Below are 19,098 nucleotides of genomic sequence, written 5' to 3'. Positions count from 1 at the left end.
GCTGGTTACAACCCTCCAATGGTCATCTATGCATCAGAATAAAATCCAAACTTTGTATCTTAGCCTAAAATGTCCTATCTTTTCTACCCTCTGCTTAACCCTTAGATTTAATCTCTCTCTTTCCCTTACTCATGACTTGTTAGTCTTCCTTGTTGCCTGCACATACAAGGCTCCTTCCCACCTCAGGTTCTTTATTGTTTTTAAGTTTGTTTTTTTTAAGTTTATTCATTTGTTTTGAGACAGATGGAGACAGCATGAGCAGGGGAGTGACAGAGAGAGAGGGAGAGAAGGAATCCCAAGCAGGCTCTGTGCTGGCATACGTGGGGCTGGAACTCACGAAACTGTGAGATCATGACCTGGGCCGAAACCGAGTCAGTCGCTCAGTTGACTGAGCCACCTGGGCCCCCCAGCTCAGGTTCTGTTTAATTTCTCAGTACCAGTAGTATAATTCCAAAGACAAAAGCCAGTGGAGTAGCAGCAAGGTCTCATTCTTTCACTGTGTGTTTTTACAGGGCAGGGGTGATAGCTCACTCATTAAATCTATACATAGCTTTTCAACAGCCATGTGTAAAGATTTTTGGCTTGTGGTTGCAACAGCTATTGCAGACATGACTACAATAAAAAGGATCATCTTGTGGAGAGCCCCCAAACAGAAGAGCCTCCTGGCTCATTTCTTCCTCTTTGTCTCTCTGGGGTGACATTTGGTGGACACAAACCAGAATACTGAAGGTGGTAGTGGGAAGGGAAGGGAAGGTGAGGATTCTGCTGGAAGGTTTGCCCTGAGGCTGCATGGACTCCTCCCACCTCCAACTTCAATGCCGCTCCCTTAGCCAAATCAGTTTCTCTAAAGAGCCCTTGGTTCATTCCGATGTGCAAAGCTTCTATTACTTTATATTATTGGAAAAGAATATATGCCCTTGAACACGTAAACATCTCCCTTCCAAATCACCAACTAAACCCTCCTTAAGATTTTTGAATATTTACATTTAAAACATCTCCCGTGCATATAGGCATCAGTTAGTAATAAAAAATATACTAAAGCTCAGGGATTCTATGGGCTACGACTCTGAAGTCCTGGGGCATAATGAGGACGACTTGCCCAGCTTCACAACACTTTGGGCTCAGCTGGACAGTTAGGACGACTCTCCCATTAGGGGCACCCGGGTGGCACAGTCAGTGAATCGTCTGACTCTTGGCTTCGGCTCAGCTCATGATCTCACTGTTCCTGAGTTTGAGCCCCACGTCAGGCTCTGCGCTGACAATATGGAGCCTGCTTGGGATTCTCTCTCCCTCTCTCTATGCCCCTCCCCTATTCTCTCTCTCTCTCTCTCTCTCTCTCCCTCTCATAAAGTAAATATATATATATATATTTTTTTTTTTTTTTTTTTTTTTTTTTAAGGAAGACTCTCTGAACTGATGCTGAGACTAAAACCGTCTGAAAGTTCATCCACTCACACTTGGGAGCCCGAGATGTCTTGAAAATTAGAGCTGCTGACTGGACTATTCCATCTGCTGAAAAAACCCAGGTTAAGATGATAGGAAGAGAGGTGGCCATATCCTAGGCAGAAGGAAACGCATCTGCGCACCAAGGTCCTCTGGTTGGAGGGAGGACAGTGCATTAGAGATAAGGAGAGAAAGCCAGTAAGGCTAGAGACATACCATACATACACACACACAGAGGTCTCAGACAAGAGGTCAAATACCACATGCCCTTCCAGCCCAGCTTTAAATGTGTGTCATACCTTAAGAGCAATGAGGAGTCTGTTAAAGTCTTAACCATGAGGTTGAGGCACTGAGGTTAGAACTCCAATATATCTTTCTTTGTGAGGGAGACACAATTCAACCCATCACAGATGCTAACAGCATTCTATTGTTGCTAGTCCTCTGCTGCTCCACCACCTATTGTAGGTTATCTTGAGCTCTCTCACGCCTATATAAATGGCCCCTTCGTGAAAGTCTCTTAGGTTAAACCCTTCAACTGTGCCAGGGTTGTTCTGGGAAGGACCCTGACTCTTACATCCATTTTGAGAGCTATTCGATAAGTAAACTATGTAGGCTCTGGTGATGGGTTGCATGGGAAGGAGTGGAAATCAGGGAAAAGGTTCCATATAATCCCCAAGTTTCTGTCTGGTGTAATTGATGGGTGTGGTGCCTTTCACTGAGATCAGGCAGACATAAAAGACCCATTGCAAAGGATATAATGATATGTCTTGAGACATATGAAGAATGTAGAAGCCACACACACACACACACATACACACACACACCCTAAATGTCTATGCGTTATAGAGTTTATATGACATACAAAGTCAGCATAGATTCAAATCCTAGCTCTGCCACTTACTAGCTGAGCCACCTAGGACAAAAGACTTCATCACAATACCTGCCTTGCAATCTTGCTGTGAGGACTGACAAGATGAGCCGTACAAGGCACTTAGCAAAGTGTTTGCTAAGGGAGCAATTAATGCCAGTATTACTTTTACATACTCACCTTCCATCTGGAGAAAGTATCAACAATAAAGGTCTTGAAATTATCCACCTGAATGTGGTCTAATCCCTAGTTTCCACTGCAAATTCAAAACTATTTTAAATGCAGCGCAGGATGGAAATAAAGTTGCTAGCAGGCTTGTACTTCTAAAGCTTTCTCTTTTCTATTTGGTTTTGAACGCAGTAAGCCCATTTAAAACAGTTTCTAACCTTGGTCCTGGATATCAGTTGGAGATGTGGATACATTTCAAAGCAATGTAGATATTTTAGGATGTAAAGAGGGCTTTGGGAAATTATGTAGTCTGACTTCTAATTTTTGCATGAGGAAATGAAGACCTGAGAGGGTAAATGACTCATCTGAGGCCACACAACTACAAGCAGAGTTGGGGCTAAAATCCAGTCCTCATGACTCATTTGCTGGCCTTTTCATCTCCAACATGGCAGCCTCCAGCAAAAACAGTCAGGAAAAAATGTTTATTGCATGGAGTTTTAAATTTATATAATGAACACAATCTCCCTCTAAAAGAAAATGCAAGTTAAAATGAGGAATGAGGGACCAAAGTGGGAGTTCAAAGCACCACTGTTTTTGTTATAAATTCACCGAAATAATTCCTTCTAAAAAACAGATGAATAATTTAACTGGTGTTTTAAACTTTCATAAATGTATGCTATTAGCAAGGTGTCTGGCTACTTTTACACATGGGAATAGATTTTTCTCAGACTCATGAACGACAAGTTGCCACTTTTCAAGTTAATTTTGAAGACTTAGTGATTTTTTCCCTCTGTGACCATCAGTTAACTTACTGTGTTCAAAGTTATACATCCTAGAGAGATTTTATTTTAAAGAATCCTGGCTCAATGAAACAATGGAATTTTGAGGAGATGGTTATATACCTTTTTATAATTAACCTGGTTTTTGAACACTGACTTCAAAAAATCTAAGCATCACACCTGGATCAATCATGTTGTGATATTTGAATTTGATTATGTGGAACCACATAAATCAGTTTTCCTCTTAGATAGCAGGAAACGCAGATGCAGTTTATCTCCCCATATCATCTTTTCTAGTGTAGGAAAAAAGAGATACAGGAAAAAGAAAAACTTCAGGGAAAAATTGGGAAAAAAAATCGTACTACCTGATGTTGGAAGAAACGAATATAATTTTTTTTTATTGGAAAAAAAAAGTGTGTTGGGTAGACATAGTATTTGAGAGAAAAGCCAATCTAACTGAACTGGATTATGTTAAAAGAATTCTATTATCTCAAAGACTTGGTATCCATAGCAACTGAGACATCTCCATACTTATTCTTTCCATCCATAATGAGGGAAATAAACAGCCAAAGAGCTTGCTATTTCCTGATATCATTATATCACAGCTAATAAATTATTATTTGACTGAGACATCTTAACAACCCCTACTACTGTTTTACTTTTTGAAACAGGACCTCCTCCACCCCACCCCCACCCCACACCCCAAAAAATTAAGAAGAACATGCAACCAAAATACAGGAATGAAAAATCAGCTCACAAAGGAGAGTTTTAAAGCCCATCCAAGGAGGCAAGGAGTTACTCTCTGAAGTGGGCCCCTGGCTGATATCCAAGATAGAGAAGAAGCATGTTCTGGGCTTTTGCCAAGCTACAGGTCACCTGGTCCTTCAACCACGCAAACTCTGTTGGTTTGAAAGGGAGTCCAGACCCAGGCAGGCCACCCTCACAAAGCGCAAAGATATTCTAAACAGAATGTTTAACCAGTGGCAAATGTGTGCCTTTTGCATATATAACTGATTGTTGTTACAGGATAGTAACTTTTTACTCATTCATCAAATATTTGCTGCATATCTATATGTGCCAGTCACTGTGTAAGGTTCTGAGGATGTTAGACGGAATGAGACAGTCCCAGCTGTCAAGAAGTTCACATCTTGCATAGAATCGAGATATATCAAATCTCCTATTAATATTAGAAACAGGATTATCAACATCCACCTACAATGGGCACATTGTTAAATAATTCCCTTAGGACTCCACACAGTTTCTTGCAAACAACTGACACAAAATACATGTTGACTGAATATAACGATGTAAGGGAATGATCAGGATGAAGCTAAGAAAGAACATGAGAATTATCTGTAGCAGGGAGGCCTTCAAAACACAGAGCCTCAAATTCTAGTTGATGAAATACGTGCCATTTAAAAACTGTTATAAATAAAGATAAATATAATTAAGGGTTTCAGGGATAATTAGGCAGTGAAGCTGGGACTTGAACCCATATAGTCTGGCTCCAGAGAGTTTTGTGCTAAACCACTATATCATGTTGCCTTTTACGACAAAGTAGACCAGGAAAGGAGGACAGATGTGAAATTCTTTCTACCACCATAGTGATTTCAAAAATAGAAAGGAAGAAAATAAAATCAAATCAGTTCAAAAGTGCAAACTGCAAACCTTTAGAAGTCAAACATACAATCTGAACTATATTCATTCATTCGTTTATTCACAAATGTTCTCACAAACCGTGAGAACAACGTAAGCTGAAGTTGACCCTCAACCAGCTGAGCCCCCCAGGTGCCCCTTCTAATGTTACTCCTCAGCAAAGCATCCCTTTGGGTGTGTGCTCAGTAACCCTGAGATGACGGTGCTGTTGGTAGGGCTCTCTTTCTTTCTTTTCCCCCAACCACACTCAGCTGTTAAACTCCACTATCTACTAGCTGATTACACTCTATTGTTGAAAATAATCCCCTGGGTCATACATGGCTCTACAAACTAATCCAATCAGATTGTGGCTCCTTTGAAAGAGTGGTTTCTCAGGTCTGAGTTGCATACCTGTTCTCACCCCAGGAGGGCTCCTCCCAACTGCATTTTTCTGGTTCTCTCCTGCAAAGTAGTCAACCTACAGTGTAGGCTCTATCTTCATTAAATCCACACATTTTTCTCCCAATTTCCTTTCATCCCTAGCCCCACTAATCTTGAAGTGTTCTTTGGCTTGCACTTCTCCAAGGTCTGTTGCAATGAAGTCAGTTCCCTTGGGAAGAGATTGAGTGCTGTTTATGCCTGCTTCTCCCCAGGTGGTTTCTGAGCCAGGGTTTTGCAGTTGAATGGGGACAAAGGCAAGTTTCTCTCTGAGTGACCCCTGTGCTCTAGGAGCTGAGTGCTTAGGTAGAGGTGGGAGGCAGCAGCCTGAGCAGGGAGCCATGACCTCATGAATTGGGGTACTCCAGTACTCTCAGCAAGTCATGCCCAACATACAGTCTCCATTCCTTGAGTGGGGCTGAGGGGAAGGGCACCCTTATTTACAGATTGCATTCCCCCAGGGTTTAGCCTCAACAACAGACAGCTGGGAGTGGGATGAGACAATGCTGAAGTCTTGCTCCTCCTGGGAAGAAAGCCCTCCCACTGGGAGCTGGAAGAGGAGAGAGTGGTCTTTGTTCAGATACCACAGACTCTCATCTTAACAAATTTTTGTCAATTTTCTGGAATAGATGTATCTTCATTTGCTGTTTGCCCTTAGGACCATTTCAAGGGGCTTTAAATTTTTGGAAAATAATTTCACCAGTTTCTCCGCGAAGCAACTCAGCAGAACTCCTTACACTAACACAGGAAGTGCATCAACCCTTCATTTTAATGCTAACTTACAGCAGAATGGCTCTGGGGGGAAAAAAAACAGAAAAAAAAAAAAAAAAAAGGAATGGTTATGGTATATACGCTGTCCACTTACTGATAGGTTTGTAGTAACTAGTGACATGGTTTGGGATCCCTAATTAATAGTGACCGGATACTTATGGGGAACCACGCTTTGCTCTGCTGAGATCACAGGCACCAAGAGAAAATAGCTCATGGAAGATGTGGGTTTGTCAGTGATTGGATAAATGCTAAGCAGTAACACAAATGATTAAAACATCTGAAGCTCAACCTGTTGTATGGGCTTTGAAGAAACTGCAAACCAATTAGTCTTTTTATCTTTCATGAGCAGCCTGGAAAACAGGATCTTAATTCAAGCTCAGCTTGATTTCTGGGCTAGAGAGAATAAGACATGTCAGTGACATAAACCAGGAAACAATTGATTAAATCTTATCTGAGTCTTAAAAGCTGAATGCTTGGAAAAGCATCTACCTTGATGAAAACGAGGTACCACTAAACCTCAGAATGGTTCTCTGTAAAGTATTTCAGATTGTCTAAAGTCTTCAGAGAGGTGCTGAGAAGACACCTGCTGTTACACTGTGACTATTAAGAACACAGAGTCCTTTCATTGAAGTTACACATTTCCTTTGATGCTAACACCTAGCACCCAAGAACTACCAATGAATTTGAAATAGAAGAGCCCATGTTTTCTAAAGATGTCTCAGCAGGAAAAGAGATGTGGTGTGCTCAAATAGATAATATTTGACTTTTGCCTCTAAGAGTTTTTTCCTCCCTTAATGGACTTGAAAAGTCATTTCCACAATGCTTTTATATCTTCTAAGCAGAAAATATAGGAACAGCAGGGGACTGACATTTAGTTCATTAGGTTGGAACTGAGATATCTCATCTTGGGGCCCATGGTTACTGAAGAGATTCACTCTCTCCAGAGAATAACTTACTCTACATCTGTGTGTCCAGAGCCATCATGAAATGGTATTTATTCAGTTGGGTTTCATCTTGTAAATCAGCTTTTGAGTCCTTTCTTAGAATCTGTCAACACCATGTTAGTTTTCCATGCACATAAGTCAAATAATAATGTGAGAAAATACATACACATGCTCACTATGTACCAGGATCTGCTCTAATGGCTTCATGTGTATTAACTCATTAATCATCACAACAACCTCATGAAGAATGTGGGGCACAAAGAGTTTAAGTAGTTTTTCCAAGGTGACATAGCCAAATAGAGCTGGATATGCAAACATGCTTTCCAAGGAATCAATAAACTTATGGAGATTCTGACATTTCCGTTCAAAACCAACTTTGGATCATTCTCTAGGATAATCTAATGTCATTTTCTACATTAACAACAAAAAACAAACATTTTTAACTCCACTCCAACACAAATATCCCTAATTCCCAGTTCAGAAGGCCAAACCCCAAAGCTAGTTGTATAGGAGCCAACACCTAATCAAGGAATTAAGTGGCTATGCAAAGAAATTATCAATCATCTGTAGGAATCGGTGCTTCTTAAAGTGAAAAACTTCATTTAATTGGCCATTTGGATTTGCAAACCCGGCAACTGTGTCTAACCTGGAATCATCATTTATACAATTTAATTAACTACATGTTCTTTTGGGAGCAAAAATGATGTCTCATCATTTTTGCATATCTCTTGGTGTCTGACACATAGTAGGCAACTGAGAAATATTTATTAACTTGATGTGATGCACTAATCATTGTAAAAAGTTAGAGAAGTACATCATATGTAAACTGCTATATATGCACTTTGAAGTCATTTGAGCTGTGTGATTTTGGGAAATCACCTCATCTCTCTGCACCTGTACTTTCCTATTAGGAAAAGGAATAGCTAGATTGGAGGGTCTGTTGGGTTCCTTCCAGCTCTGAAGGCCTAAAAGTAGACCAGCAGCCTAAATGGACCCAATAAGGGAAGACTGAAATGTCACGGCCATTTTCTAATTTGCTTTAGGGCCTAAATTAAATAGCAGCACTGTTTAAAGAGCAGAGTGGGAGTAGATGGTGGCTGATTCACAAATAGGGAAATTTACAAGTTTTCTCCATTACAAACCACAAGTTGGTCAACGAGACAATTTCCATATATGCATGAAAATCAAAAAACTCTGAGGTGTGAACTCCTATCCTTTATTTGCTTGGATGCAGATTAAAAGGAAGGGAGGAAAGGTATCATATCCTCCAGCAGAGGGAGCCAGATTTTAAGCGTTAGACCACAATTCATCCCATGGCACTGTTTTTGCCTGATACAGAAAGAAAAAATAAGTATTTTGATACTAAATCTTCATTTCTGGGCCTTATATTTAACTTTAAAAACTGTATCACAGAGACCAATACCAGTTTTCCAAAAGGCAAAATTTTTTCCTGATAATACATGCTTCTTCTTAAAAAAACAAAAAAACCCTTCTCTATCAATTTCATCAGGGGTGGTAGAATTTTTAACAACATTTATTTAGCCTATGGATATCTGAGTTCAAGTTCAAATAAAACTTACCTATGAAGGAGTCACTATAGTTTGGTTATTTTCTTTAAGTGGAGATTTTTTTGTTTATAGGTAAAGAGAAAAGTTTTTTAATGGAAATATAATTGAACTATAACACTGCATTAATTTTAAGTATACAGAAAGGATTTGATATCAGATATATTGCAAAATTGTTACCACAACAAGTTTAGTTAAATCCATCACCTCACACATTTACATTTCTTGCGAAGAGAAATTTCAAGATATACTTTCTTAGCAACTTTCAAATATACAATAGAATTGTTAACTAGAGTCCCTATGCTGTACACTAGAAACCCAGAAATTATTTATCTTATAACTAGAAATTTGTATCCTTTGACAATATCTCCTTATACCCTCACCCCTCAGTTCCTGGCAACCACCATTCTACTCTCTGTTTCTACAAGTTCAGCTTTTTTTTGTGATCTCACTTATATGCGAGATCATATAGTATTTGCCTTTCTCTGTCTGACTTATTTCACTTAGCGTAAAGTCCTTAAGGTCTACCCATGTAGTCACAAATGGTAGGATATCCTTTTGTATGGCTGAATATTCCGTTGTATATATACATACCATATTCTCCTGATGCATTCATGCATCAACAGGCACTTATGGTGTTTCCACATCTTGGCTATTATGAATAATTCTGGAATTAACACGGGGGTACAGATATCTCCGAGATAGTGATTTCATTTCCTTTGCATAAATACCCAGAAGTGGGATTGCTGGATAATATGGCGGCTCCTTTTTTATGTTTTGAGGAACCTCCATATTGTTTTCCATAGGGGATGCACCAGTTTACATTCTCACCAACAGTACACGAGTGTTCTCTATTCTCCACACCTTCAACACTTGTTATTTGCCTTTTTGACCATAGCCATTCTAATAGGTGTGAGGTAACATCTCATTGTGGTTTTGATTGGCATTTCCCTGATGATCAGTGATGTTGATTGAGCATCTTTTCATGTTTCTGTTGGCCATCTGTATGTCTTCTTTGGGAAAATGTCTATTTAGTTCCTCTACCAATTTTATAATCAGATTATCTTTTTAACATTTATGTACTTATTTTGAGAGAGAGAGAGAGAGTGTGTGTGTGTGTGTGTGCAAGCAGGGGAGGGGCAGAGAGAGAGAAAGAGAGAGAGGGAGAATCCCAGGCAGGATCCATGCCATCAGTGCAGAGCCCCACATGGGGCTTGATCTCACAAACCACAAGATCATGACCTGAGCCAAAATCAAGAGTCCAGCACCTAACTGAGTGAGCCACCCAAGTGCCCCAATCAGATTATTTTTATTTGTTTATTTATTTTGCTGTTGAATTACATGAGTTCTTCACATATTTTGGACATTAGCCCCTTATCTGATAAATGATTTGCAAATATTCTCTCCCTTTTAGTAAGTTGCCTTTTAATTTTGTGGATAGTTTCTTTTATTGTGCAGAAGTTTTTAGTTTGATGTCATCACACTTACTTACTTTTGCTTGTTTCCTCTGCTCTTGGCGTCAAATCCAAGCAATCACTGCCAAGACTAATGTCAAAGAGCTTACCCCCTACGTTTCCTTCTAAGATTATTATGGTTTCAAGTTTTATGTTTCCATCTTTTATCCATTTTGACTTGATTTTTGTATATGGCATAAAATAGTCCAGTTTCATTCTTTTGCGTTGGCTGTCTGATTTTCCCAACACCATTCATTGAAGAGACCGTCCTTTCTCCATTATATATTCTTGGCTGAAAACTCATCATTAAGAATAGTATTTTGGCTTGATTGTGAAAGAGAAAACAGCTTATACACCGCAACCTTCATTCCCTTGTGTAGGGAAGTTTAACCACTCTGAAATAATGAGGACTCCTCTCCTGAGAATTGTTATGGGTTATCGTGCCCCTCCAAAATTCATATGTTGAAGTTCCAATCCTTGGTACCTCAAAATATGGCTATATTTGGAAATAGGGTCACTGCAGATATAATTAGTTAAATGAGGTCATACCGAGCAGGCTGGGCCCCTAATCCAATATCACCAGTATCCTTATAAAAAGGGAAATTTGGACATAGCGATGCACACAGGAAGACTGCCATGTGGACATGAAGGTGGAGATTGGGGTGATAGCAATAAACCATCAGAAGCTAAAAGGAGAGGAACAGGATAGATTCTTCCTCACAGCCCTCCAAAGGAACCAATCCTGCTGGCATCTTGATCTTGGACTTCGAGAACAGTTTTTGTTGTTTAAGCTTCTCTGTTTGTGGTACTTTGCTACAGCAATTTTAGTAAACTAATACAGGAAGTTACTCTATTCTCTTGTAGTGTTTAGAATAAAAGTATTCTTTCTAAACTATCTGTTTTCTTTTCATTTTAACTTTTAAAACAAAACATAACTTTTTAATATTGCAAAGAAATATAAACTCAGTACAGACATATAGATAAATAGAACAAGAAAATTAAAATATCACATTCCCACAAACCAGACATTACCCTTGCTAAGAGCTTGTTATATATCCTTCCAGATATTTTTATATACATTTATAAACATTGATGAAATTTTCACCTAAATTACATGATACTGCACATGATGCTTTATATTTCACCTTAGTCACTAATGAGCCACAAGTTTCCACATCAGTAAACTTTTGTTTTTCTCATGCCCTGTCCATAGTCTAACACCCTCAATTATCACTAAATGATTTTACAACTTGCTCAGTGTAAACAATAATCCAATCCAGGCTTCCTCTTCAATATGACAGAGTCCCCTCTTTTTTAAAATCTTAAATCTCACTGACTTGATGAATAAACTGGGCTAATAGTCCTACAGTGTCCTATCTTCTAGCCTTTGAATTTCTTATAAACTAAAAGAAAACTAAAAGTTTCATATATTTAAGTTAAAGATTTAACTAGATTACACCATAGGTGCTATTACCTATTTTATATCAAACATTTTTAAATGCTAATCTGATGAAATCCTCAAAGAAGAATGTGTTGCTTTGACTATAATATAGACATTTATACATTACAGAAATTCATTTTCTCTAAATCAGGGAGTAATAAAGGATCTTTTCTGGGGATATGGTCATATCCTAGGAAATAGAAACCTTCTGACTATGTCTATTAATTTGCTTTCCACAATGGAAGGTATGAGACATGCCCTCCTAAACAAAAATCAAAGACAATCTATTCAAGTTTCCTAAGGATTTCAACAGACTTCCTTGACTTCATTCCATTCATTAACTTCCCATTCTGTCCACTTCAGGATTGCTCCATTCATTTGTTCATTTATTCAAAACATATTATTGAGCACCCATCGCAAGCCATATTCTGCCCCATCTACTGGGGATACAGTGAAATGCTCCTGTCCTCATGGAACTGACATTCTACTTATACCTCACAACTATCCCAGCCTGAAAATTTTAAACTCTGGTAATGTGCTCTCTTAACCATGAGTTCACACCCTCCTAATGTTCTCATCCATCCCCTCACTACTGTAAATCCCAAACAATTCCACCTCTTTAGACCTCTAGTCTCCTGCCCATCCCATATACCTACACCTGACCACACTTTCCTTCTTAAGGAGTTTAGACCCATGCCTGGTGGAGCATTCACAGACTCTAACAGCTCACCTCCTACCTTCACACCCTCATCTGGGATGATTTGCTTACTTACTTACTCTTCATAAATGAACTCGGACCTCCCTTAGTTTCAATTACCAACTATATGTCCACTACAGAAAATTCTCATAACTCCAAATAATTCCTCTGCACCCCATTCCCATTATATACAACTACATGCTAGATGTCTGTACCTGCGTGTCCCAAGTTGAACCTATCTCAGACAGAACTTCTCTTTCTCCACATTCTCACTTTCGCTTTGTTCTCTATCTTTGTTAGTGGCACTGCTGACGTCATCTTGGACACCATGTCCCCCTCCCCATCCTGCCAACTCTAGATTTTCAACTTCCCTCTCTACTGCTCTCTGTTCCCACTGACATCATCTCTCTTGTGGAAACTTCGTTACTGAACTCTCTGCTTCCAGCTATTGTCCTCCAAGCATTCCTCAACACTGCCTGTGAGTTATCTTTCTAATAATATTTGTTATCATATTACTCACCATTTAAAGTTCATCACTTCCTGGATAAAATCTTTTTTTCTGCGTGACATATATGGCTTTTTGTGATCTGATTCCCATCTTCCTCCATTGCTTCAATGTCTTAGTTCTGGCTGCTATAACAAAATACCCCAGACTGGGGGCTTCAACAATAAACATTTATTTCTCATAGTTCTGGAGGCTGGGAAATCCAGGATCAAGGTGCAGATAGATTAGGTGTCTGGTGAGAGTGTGCTTCCTGGCTTACAGGCAGCCATCTTCTTACTGTCCTCACACGATGGAGGGAAAAGGCAAGCTCTTTGGTCTCTTCTTAATAGGGCACTAACTGCATCAAAAGGACCCCATCTTCATGATCTCATCTAAATCTAATCACCTCCCAAAGGCCACACCTCCTAATACCACCACATTGGGGGTTAGGACTTCAACTTATAAATTTTAGGAGGATACACACATTCAGTCCATAACAGTCAGCTGCTGCCACTTCCTGCCATTCCCCAAAACTATAGACATTTGCCAAGATTCATCTTGCCTCTGTGACTTTTCCCTAGCATTATGTCCATCTAGAATTCTCTCTTCATCTCACCTTGTTCCACGTAATGACACCCACTTCTTTTCAGGCAAATGTGTGCTCTTTCATCATGTATCGACTCACATGCCCCTCCCTATTGTGAAGCATCTCTGACTTCCCTTGATGGACCAAAGAACATCTCTGGAAACCCATTACCTTTGTACACATATCCATTATAGCAATTATCATAACATATTACTTTCTGTTTATAGGTCTACTTTCCATATAATCTATGGTTTTAGAGACAAGACAGTTCTGGTGTTTAATAAATATGTGTGGACTGAGTGAATAAATAAGTGGACAACAGACATTTCTAACAACAACACAGCACTATTAGGTCCTCCACTTTGAAAAGCACAGTTTCTCTTTTGATTTTTTTTTTTTGTTTTGTTTTATTTGAGAGAGAGAGAGAGAGAGAGCATGAGCCCAAGTCGGGAAGGGGCAGAGAAAGAGGGAGAGATAGAATCCCAAGAAGGCTCCGTACTGTCTGTGTGGAGCCCGATGCGGCTCAAGTTCACAAACCATGAGGTCATAACCTGAGCCAAAATCAAGAGTTGAACACTTAACCGACTGAGCCACGCAGGCGCCCCTACAGTTTGTTTGCAAATGGATGTCAAAAAGCAAGTTGGTAAATTTCTCAAGTTCAACTGTTTTTCCTTCAGAACATTTTTGTTGAAATATACTTATTGAAAATAAACATACAAAAACTTTCACAATGTAAATATTGTGCAGTAACTACTACCTAAATCAAGAAAAGGAACATTTGCTCCTTGAAGTAGCCTTAATGTCCCTTCTAGTCATACCCCCCAAGATAGTCACCATTTCAACTTTTAACATTCAAGAAGAACTTTCCCTTAATTATATATTCTGAAGTTTTAATAAATAAAGTATGTAGTGCATTTTTGTATTGGTGGATCCAATTACCTTTTGTTTACTTTTTACCTTTTAGTTTTGTTTTTTTGCCTACCAAATTTTTTGGAACTAGTTTTGCTGACTTGGTATAGAAGTGTTTTAACCACTTAAAAAATAAGGTATTCATCCAAGCAAATCAACCTATGGAAAAAACAAGTTTAACATTACAAGGTTTGGCTATCAAATATCAAAAATCACAATCCTATAACAATTTCTTAGCCAACATTTTCAGGTGGCAGCATTCATCACAAATACTTTTTTAAATGTTTAAATAAAATTTTCATTTTAGAATAGTTTTAGAGTTACAGAAAAGTTGTGAATATAGTACAGAGTTCTTATATAAATCTGACTCAGTTCCCCTATTATTAGCATTAGTACGATATATTTGTCACAGTGAATCAATGTGGATACATTCTTGTTAACTAACGTCCATATTTTATTCAAATCTCTTTAGTTTTCAACCTATTGTCCTTTTGTTCTGCTCCAGGATCCCATGCAGGATGTCACACGACATTTAGTAAATCATCTGTCCTTAGTTCTCAGTTTCTCAGGCCTTCCTTAACTGTGATGACCATGAAAATTTTGATGGCTACTGGTTAGATATTTTGTAGAATGTCCTTCATTTGGGATTTATCTGATGCTTTTCTCACTATTAGACTAGAGTTATGGGGGGTTAGAGGAAGATCACAGAGGTCAAGTACCATTTTCACCACATCAGTTGAGGGTACATACTATCAACATCGCTTATCACTGCTGATGTTGACATTGGTCTGGCGAGGTGGTTTTATCATGATTCTCCACTATAATTATTCATATTCCCCCATTTCCATATGGTATAATGTGGTGGAAAGTCACTATGTGCAGCCCACACTTAACAAGTTGGAGGTTATGCTCATGACTTCAAGGGTGGAATATCTACATAAGTTGTTTGGTATTCTTCTGGGAGGGAGCATTCTCTATTCTTATTTATTTATTTATTTATTTAGGTTATAATCCAATACAGTTTTACTTTTTTTTTTTTTTTTGCTTAAATGATGTGCCATCTATGATCATTTGGAGTTCTTTCAGTTGACTCTTGTGTCCCTTTGACATATCTTTATCATTGTGTGTGTTGGTATGTGTGTGTGCATGTGCATGTGCATGTGTCTGTGCTTAACACTTTCTTACTTTTCTAGACCTTCAAAATGCTCTAGCCTTATTTGGTATATTCCTTGCAGCACCTAAGAAATCAACTATTACTCCCAGGAGTCCTCATGCCACACTTTTAAGTCCAACATCACCTCAAGCTAAGTAACAAATGTACATTTTCTACCATTCAGCCCTAAAAGTCTAGAAATGTTTAAAAATTTCACCATTGATATTTTTCCATGAACAATCACCACCTCCCCTTTGCATTAGCAGCATTTGAGAGCTAAGATTTATCCTCTCCTCAAAAAACCTCCTTCCCCTACACCAGGACTTTGACTGAGGCCAACTATCTTCACAGAGATCCAAGATTCTTTAGCATGCCATCTGTTTGGCAATCTCCTGAGATAATTTTCTCTGCCTGATTTCTCTGAAGTGAGAGGCATTACATTTGCCTCCACACTCATTTCATCTGCTTTTTTTTGTTGTTGTCTTATCATGCCGCACGACTACCCATTTTCTTGAGTTTTTTTCTTCTCTTTCAAAGCCACTGTTTTGCAGTTATTCAATAAAATTAGAAACGCCAAAGGCTTCTTTTTCTATTTTCTTGCATTATGTGAAAGAGATTTTAGAACACTTCACTGGACTTTACTTATGAGAAAGAGGCATCCTGAAAAGAAATGCTCTTTACGATTTTCCTATGTTCTTTTCTTCAGCTGGCTTGAACAGAAAAGCATTTTCTGATTCCTGTATTTGCTGGAGCATTTTAGAAATATTTCTTTGCTTGATGTACTTCAATTTTTAAAATGCCACCACATGCACTGTGCAGTTTGTTTTTTTAAAGCTCAATCAACTCTTTGCCAGTATCATATCAACTATCTTATCAGTCAGTATACTACCTGAATTCAATCTACTGGAAGTTTGTATAAATTTTTAATGAAAAGGGGAATTAAATGCATTAAAACATACAATATTGAAAAATACTCTACCATTAGTCCATTCTTTCTCTCTCCAAATTTATAACTTGAATTTCTCCTTTCCCAAACACTGCCAAATTTGTTTCAGATTAGACTCATCTGTTTTCCTACTTGGGGATTTTACTCACTTGTATTGTCTTAAATTTAATTAAATGCAGATTTGTTTCTGGTAGTTTTTGAGGGTAGGCTAAGAATCTATAGAATCTTACCTTCTCATAAATGAACACTTAGTAGGCACTTATATGAATTGTTAAGGTAAAAGGCTCCTTAAGTCCTTAGTCTGGTGGTACAACATAGACTAAAAGAATTATTATCTACAAATACTCAATTTTACCTTTATTAAAATGATTGTTGAAACCAAAACCCAAAAGTTCTATTGGTGTTTAATGGAAATAGGTGAAATGTGGCATAGTTTTGAGACTACAAAGCAGAAGGACTTTGGGGAAAGTCAACAGAAAGACGTGACTGCAGATTGACCTGTAAACTGGACTCAAGCACTCAGAGGCTTCTCACCCGGTCTCCTGTCCTTGAAATGTGGGTTCTGCTTGCCTTTCCCCTCTCCCAGAGGCTGCTCCAGGGACACAGCCCTAAGGTGGTGATGTGGTGTGGAGAGCACCTGCATGGTATCCATGACTGAGCCCAGTTAGGGCCTCTATAAACTTTTAAGATTTGGAGGGTGGGCGTGGGGATGCATTAGGCTTGTTTGCCAAAGACAAGCCTGTATGTAGGTTCCCTTTTCTGTTATTAAGACTGTCACCTACCAACCTGGATGGTCTGCTTCTTTCTTCTGTCTCACCCTGCCCTCTTTGCCCTCTGCTTATGCGGGGCCCATTTTAGATTACACCAAGGAAGCTCCTGGAGGGTTATGAACCAACAAAGGAGTTAGCCATCACCCTTTGTCTAGAAAAATAAGGGAGAAAGTGTAGAACACGTACATGCCAGTTACTATAACATTTAAGGTACATCTGTACTTTATGTCGTCATCATGAAGTTGGATTTCTGTCTATATCTGCCTACTAACAGAAGTACTTGGGCTTCCCCCGTTGTTACTAGCATTGAGATTTAACAGAAGATCAACTTCACCTATAAAGTATATGGTACTTACTAAATACTAAGTAAATATTAAATTTGTCCCTCATCTTGATTTAAAAATTGCTTAGATCAATGTTTTCCCTCCTGTTTTCCAAGAAATACTAAGATCCTATGAGCTATGAACAGATATTCCCTGAAAAAAATGATTGTGTGATGAAGTAAATCTGGGAAATGCCAGATGAAACAGGGTTTAATTGCCTTCTGTTCTACAGAAGTTTTCAGGGTCTTTAATGTGCATCATAATGCTCTAAGATAGGGATATGGTATACGGCATTCCCCGAAGACATCTGAGTATGGAACATTTCTTTTTTTAATTTATTTTTAATTAATTAATTAATTAATTTATTTATTTATTATTGAAGTATAGTTGACATACAATGCTATATTAGTTTCAGGTATACAACATATTGATTTGACAATTCCTTTTTTTAAATGTGTATTTATTTTGAGAGAGAGGGAGCAAGAGAAATAGAAAGAGAGCAAGAACCCCAAGCAGGCTCTGCACTGTCAGCACAGAGCCCAACACGGGGCTCAAACCCATGAACCATGAGATCATGACCTGAGCTGAAATCCAGAGTCGGAGGCTCAACTGATTGAGGCGCCCCTAATTTGATGATTCTATACATTACTCAGTGCTCACCAAGGTAAGTATACGGTCACCATCTGTCACCATACATGATTGCAATGTTATTGACTATATATCCTATGTTGTACTTTCCACCCTTGTGACTTATTTATTTCATAATGACATTTTGGACCTCTTAGTCCCCTTCACCCATTTCGCCCATCCTTCCTCCCCTTTAGCAATCACCAGTTTGTTCTTTGTATTTATAAGCCTGCTTCTCAACGTGTTGCTGCTGTTGATTGTAATACTTTCTTCAAGGAATGCCAATACTCCCAGATCAGTTTTGGGAAATGCTAGACTAATATGAAGAACAAGAGAGGAAGAAACTTCAGACAAGTGTTGGGAGGAGGAGGATGGTGCTGTTAATAGCAGCAGGAAACAGGAGGGACAAGTTTGCAATGGAAAATTATTTCATTTTGAACAATAGTGAGGCTCCGTTACTCTCTGGTACAGATGAACAGTATATGTGAGAGTCAAGCTCAGGAGAGAGGTCAGGGCTGGAGTTATTGATGATTATTGATCAAAAGTCCTCCACTATACAGTCTCAGCACTCCGATCCATTACAATCACTCATGAGATAGGTCACAAGTAACCTTTGCCTAATATTAGTTAAAATACCAAGTTTTCAAGTGATTTACACTTCCAAAGAGAATAGAGAGTATTAAAGACTTTTCTGTATGTAATGTTATGAAGAAAATTTATTTTCTCCACAATTAGTGAGTAAATGAATACTTTAATAAATATGAGGGTGGAGGCTGGGCTTCCAGGTCCTCAAATCAATAATAGTAGGCAGACCTTCCCCACATGTGAGGGTGAGTTCAATTCCTGAGACAGAAAGGGGGAGAGACTTGTGAGAGTTTGGGTGAATGGATGACACAAGAGAAGGGGGGAGAGGAAGAGGTGTGAGGGCAGAGACAGTGAATGGAGATTTTCAAGTAGAGTGTCACATGCTGCATGATATAATGCATCCTCATGCCCCCGTAACGGAAATAAGCAAAACACAATTTGCTCAAGGTAGTTTGACTTTTTAAGAGAAACTCATTTTTCTTGGGCAGAGTACCATGACAGCATCTATTTGT

This window comes from Panthera onca, chromosome D4 (assembly GCF_046562875.1).
Source record: "Panthera onca isolate mPanOnc1 chromosome D4, mPanOnc1 haplotype 2, whole genome shotgun sequence".
Lineage (NCBI taxonomy): Eukaryota > Metazoa > Chordata > Mammalia > Carnivora > Felidae > Panthera > Panthera onca.
The sequence above is the reverse complement of the archived record's forward strand: the minus strand, read 5'-3'. Positions refer to the sequence as shown.